This window comes from Manacus vitellinus, unplaced genomic scaffold, assembly GCF_001715985.3.
Source record: "Manacus vitellinus isolate BGI_N305 unplaced genomic scaffold, ASM171598v3 scaffold_59_pilon, whole genome shotgun sequence".
Lineage (NCBI taxonomy): Eukaryota > Metazoa > Chordata > Aves > Passeriformes > Pipridae > Manacus > Manacus vitellinus.
In genome coordinates, this window is record NW_021940681.1 from 2415786 (window position 1) to 2421695 (window position 5910).

A 5910-nucleotide genomic window follows, 5' to 3' on the forward strand; every position below is an offset into this window, starting at 1 on the left:
GTCTTTGTCCAACATCTGTGTCTCAAACTTTAACGCCAAGTTACCTCCAAGGCGTTACTCTCGGAAACATTAAAAGCGTGGGGTGGACGGAGGGAGGGGGGAGAGTACGGGGTGTTTAGTTGAGGTGTGTCACAGGCAGCGTGAGAACCTGAAATGTAGAACTTTGTGGAGTTTTCTAGTCTGTTGGATTCAGGCAACACGTCTCAGGACAAGAGGACGTAGTCTTAATCTGCACCGGGGGATGTTTAGATTGGATATCAGGAAGCATTTCTTCACAGAAGGGGTTATTAGATGCTGGAACGTACTGCTCAGGAAGGTGGTGAAATCACTGTCCCTGGTGGTGTTTAAGGAAAGACTGGATGTGGCACTTAATGCTATGGTCTGGTTGACGAGGTGGTGTTTGGTCATAGGTTGGACTCGATGATCTCAGAGCTCATTTCCAACCTAATTGATTCCGTGATTCTGTGTTATGAGATGGCAATCTGATCGAAGTGTTTAATAGTGTAACTATAAATACACAGTGTGAGGTTTTAATCACTGAGGTTAAAATGTATTGTAGGATAAGTTCACACGGAGCCATGACTTGTTTCCATAATTTAGTCGCTCTAGCTCTGGATGCATCCGCTTCAGTTTTTATTAAAACTGAACTTTTCTCTCGAGTTTTCTGAGCTTTATTCCTTGCAAGTAACAATGTGTGAAGAAATCAAGGCTTATTTGATTGAAAAGTGAGATTTTATTGGGTTTTTTTCATCAGGCTATTTTGTTATTAGGACCAGATAGACACAGGCATCTCTGCTTTACACCCATCGGAGCTTACAAACTGGAAAATCAGATTTATTTAAAGCAGTTGCTAAATGTATTGCATATTAAATGAATGAGTAGGATGATGTATCCTTGTATACTCAGTAGCAGGACTCATCAAGGCTCTTGAATATTTGTTCTGCTCTGTTAGCACTATCCTGTTCCAGGACTACAATTCCCAGTATGCTCTTCACTTCAAACAGCACTGTGCTTTAAAGCGACAGACAGTTCAATTAACACAGTAAGTGTAAGGTGGGATAGTTTTGTGCTCAGCAGTGAATCCAGAGCTGTGATTTGAGAATGCAGAGCATTTGGGAGAAGTCCCAGCTTCAGTACTCCTGACCACTTCCCCACCCCTGTGTGTTCCCCCTGCCCCACAGCATCCTCTTGTGCCATAGCTCAAGACAGCACCGTTCAGGCTTGTCTGACTCCCCCCTTGATTCGGTCACCAAACCATTGGAGTCACTTGACTCTGTATTTGTTTTGTGGGCACAGAGGGAGGATGGCATGGAAGTGGGCACAAAAGTTGAGGAAGCAGCAGGGCTGCTTTTGCTGTTAATGCTGGCTTGGCGTCTTCACTGAACTGCTTGATACAGCCGTGGTGGGACTGCCCTGAACTGAACCTGTGTAAGTCATGTTGCTACAGACACACACAGGTAAATTGTCTTGTGGAGACCTGAACTCCAGAGTTGGTGGAAATGTCTGTGTGAACTGACAAGCAGGAGGAAGGAGGTTCTCCCTCTCCTGGAAGCAGTGAGGTTTTGGATTGTCTCTATGAACGTCTGCTGGAGTTGTTGCAGTCAGTTGGGGGGATCCCACAGGCTTCAGGGAGCTTTGCTTAGCCAGTTACTCAGCTTCACCCGGACAGGGCACCCCGTGGAGGACATGGAGGGGCAGAGGAGCAGGGGCAGGAGCTGCTAAAGCACTTCTGTGTGTGTAATTCCCTCTCTGCCACTCACTTGCGCTCGTACTGGATTGTTTCTGTGCCTGCATTGTGCTTGGATTAGTATCCAAATTGACACACACAAATCACGTGGCTGCAAAAGAACTGGCACAGGAGAAGGGGGGAATGTACAGACTGAGCTACTGGTGTGAGACTGAAGCCTGGGTTTGGGTCAGTTCTGGATCCATGTGTGCTTTCACAAACCTGCATCCTGGGGCTGCAGTTCTGTGACAGTGTGTCAAAACTGACTCAGGTCAGTTCAAAATCTTGCAACCTCCCAGTGTCACTGTTAATCCACGTACAGTTCTGCACAGAGCCTGTTCTCAGAACTAACTAGCTGAAAAGAAACACTTAAAAAACAGGTTTTTTTTCTGGGGGTCCAATTTACTGAGCATTCCAACTTACATCCCAAGGGCAGTAACCAAAATAAGATTTGAGGCTGTTTTGAATAGCTCCCTAAAGCTGTGCAAATTTTTATTCAGCTTTGATTTTGACCAGTCTTTTTTACTCTGGTGATCCTGTAGGAAAACTAGTTGCATAGTTTTGCTCTGCTTCCCAAATTCAAAGCTCTGTTGCTTTTTGTAGAGCTATTCATAATGAAACCTACATCTTTCCTCTTGATATCACTGATTTGTCCAGAAGGGCTGAGGCTGCCATCAGTGGGTCTTTTGAGTTTGTTTTTGTGTGTGTCTTATATTTGCTTTAGGCCACTAATAAACAAAAAAGGTGAGCCAAAATTTAGGTGTTTGCGTTCTTAAAAAAATGTTGAGAAACCATATTTTAGGAGGAGGTCCTTTGCCTGCCTGTATACTGGAGACCATGGGAAAGGGGAGGATGACCCTGCCTGTTAGTAAAACCTCCTGACCGTAGTGTCTTTGCTTGTGTCCTGGAGAAGGATGAACAAAATCCACTGCTTATCTTAGAAACTGTCCCTGTTCTTTAAGTAATAAATACTTATATGCAAAGAACTATGTTATGGAAGACTAAAATAATTGACACTTGAATTTCTTAAAGTAACCAGTGTTATTGTTGCTATGGTTTAGAGTTTTAATGATTTGGTTTTGTGCAACTTTTTTCCCCCTCAAAACAAGAATTTTCTGAATTGATAGATTTCACAGATGAGAACCCAAAATCCAGGAGGCTCAGACAACTTTTGAGATACATTTTAACAGCCATAGAATTTCTTTACTCAAATTCATAGGGATTTACTACACTTCCCGGTATGAAAGGACTAAGGCTTTCCAAATGGAATATAAATCTGAATGATACTGTTTAATCAGTCTGGCAGACACTTGTGGGTAACTCTGGCTTTGTTAGTATCTTGGGTGATGGCAGCATTAATGGTGTTTGTGCTTTAGTTGTTGATTGGTGCTTCCAAATGTTACTGAAATGCAAATAATGCCCAGAAAGCGTGTTAATAGATTTAATAAATTTAAATACAGGTAAATGAAACTTGAGTTTTCATCGTTTAGAGTAGTGTTAAAATGAAATGCCAAATACCTCAATGAGAGGTGCTGAATACAATTGAGCTATATATTGTCATTTGAGGAAACATGCCTGTAAAACTACCATAATAGCATTATAAAAAGCAGCAAAATTATAAGGAATAGTGGTTAAAAATGTAAAGAGTAGGGTTAAAACAGCAGTGTGGACATTTACTTTGAAGTAAAAAAGGTCCCTTGGAAGCTCTAATTGTGCTGGTAAACTTAACAGTGTAGATAAACCTGAAATCATAAGTGGTCCATATGTGGTGTTTTATTTTTGATGGCAGAACCCTGTAGCAAGCATTTCGAATTATGTGGTGGTGTAAGTATATTTGAGTTTTTTCTTCAGTAGGAAAGATAGTGTTCATCTCTTGCTTTTCTCCCTCAGTTCCTAAAGGACTTCTCAGCATGAGTCTGATGTAGAAAGTAGTGAGAACAAATCACATCTGAAGATGTATTAAAGATCACATGGTGGTGATGAGTGGGGCATCTCTTGCTCCCTTTTAGGTTTTCTGCTGGTATTAGCAGCTGTGACATTCATAGGGAAAAGAATCCTGTCTTTTGATTCTGGCTTTCGATATCATCTCTTGAAAGCAGTGTGTGTGTGTATTGAGAGAAGGAATCACAGAATGGGTCAGGTTGGGAGGGACCACAGTGGGTCATCTGGTCCAGTCTCTCTGCTCAAGGAGGGTCATCCTTGAGCACATGGCACAGGGTTGCATCCAGATGGTTCTTGAATGTCTCCAGTGAGGGGAACTCCACACCCACTCTGGTCAATCTGTTCCAGTGCACAGTCACCCACACAGTAAAGAACTTCTTCCTCATATTCAGGTGGAATTTCCTGAGCATCAGTTTCTGCCCGTTGCCTCTTGTCTCTGAACAGAGGGGGAAGAAGCACACTTGAAGTCTTCAAGTTGGTAATTTGGCTGCTATTAGAAAATAAAAGGCAGCAATAGATGGAGACAAAGGTTTTCTTGCTTATTAGGCTGCCGGGCTCAAACAAATAATGATTTTTCACCAGAATTTTGCTAGGCTTCACTAAATGATTTAATTTTCTTGAGGAGGACTTATGTTGCTGTATATATCAATCTATTTTGGAGCATAAGGAAGTGTTTCTCCTAACGTTTAGTATAGTTTGAGTATTCTTCTATGGCCACATTGCTTCCTATCTTTTGTACCTTTCTTGTCTTTACTGTTATTTGTTAAGCAGAGGTGTGTTAGCACAGATAGTACTCACCCTCCCCAGCTGGACTTCCGAAAGATGGGTTTCATTCTCAGTGCAGAAATACCTTTCCTTCAGCCAAAAGTGTAGCTACTGTATCCGTTAGTTATCAGGAACAATACCCTAGGGAACATTTTCCCTCAGATTGTTGGATACAATACAGTGTTCTACAATTAGACTTCATGGTAGACGTCATTCACCTGTACTGCCCTTGAGCTGTAGCACACCACAGGGTGGAGTTCAGTCCTGGTTTACAAAGAGACCAAGACTGAATTTAGTGCAAGTCTTTAATGTAGTTTCTGTTTTAATGCTCTTCATTACCACTGTTACAAAAATGGGGAGTGGGGCTTAGTTAGACTCTATAGACCTGTAAAATGAATAGATTGGGAAACAGGAAAAGGGAAGTTTAAGAGTGAGTTTGTCATTAAGTGTTTACATGATGGTCAGTCAGTGGCAGATCTTCACAGGGTTGGTCTTCTGAGAGAACGTGGGATGCTTAACAGGAAAGTTTTGATTGGTTGTTGGGTTGTTTTCGCATTTTTGTTGGTGGTTTTTTTTAGATATGTGTTATCAGGCAAACTCTGTGAAGAAAAAAACCCCAACCTATCCAAGGATGTTTTGGAGGTACTATGTAAAAGTGTCTGCTTCTGCATATAGCTGAATACAATGAACAGAGTTTTCCCTAGAAAATTTTAAGTTTCTGGCTTCTATTAGGCTTTGTCTGATAACTTCCTAAAGAATTGTGTCACTATGCAGAGTGACTTTTGCATTCTGGTAGTCCAGCTGTTCGGTTATAACTGTCTTAAAAAGCTGTGTTAAACTTGCTGGTCCTGTAACAAAGACATTTAAACCTCTCTGTCTGTCTCCCCCCTCCCTCTCTCTCCCTCTCCTTTCTTATTTTTTTTTTTTTAATCTTGAGGTTAAAGCAAATCCTTTCTATCACTAGCAGCAAGAAAGTTGTTTTTCCTTATATTGAGGCAGTAGTTGATCTGGCTTTTCCTCAGTATGATTCCATTACACTTTGTTGATAGGCTTTGCTGTCTTTCTGTGACAATTTGTAAAAGGGTCTAAGACGTGTAGATTTCTGGGTCATATGTTCTAGTAAGATGTTTGAGCCAATGCATCTGTTAATATGTGATACACTTGTCTCTACTGTTTTCTCTAATTACCTCAATCTTCTGAATTTTTTGTAAGTAACTTATTTAACAATCATCTGGCTGTAAACGTTTCTGTAGTTTTCAGTGGCTGGATCACATAGGTGTCTAACAGAAATCTAGTAATTCACTACTCTTACCTGATTAAAAGCAGAATTTCTACAAAAGACAGTATTTCAAACATCTGTTAGTTTGTTGCGACATTCTTCCACCAGGTTGAAATGCCTTTTACAATATGCCTGTTACCTGCTGTGAGCAGAGCACTGACGTTCTTTTCATAATTACAGTAAAGTGAAAAGGCTCAAT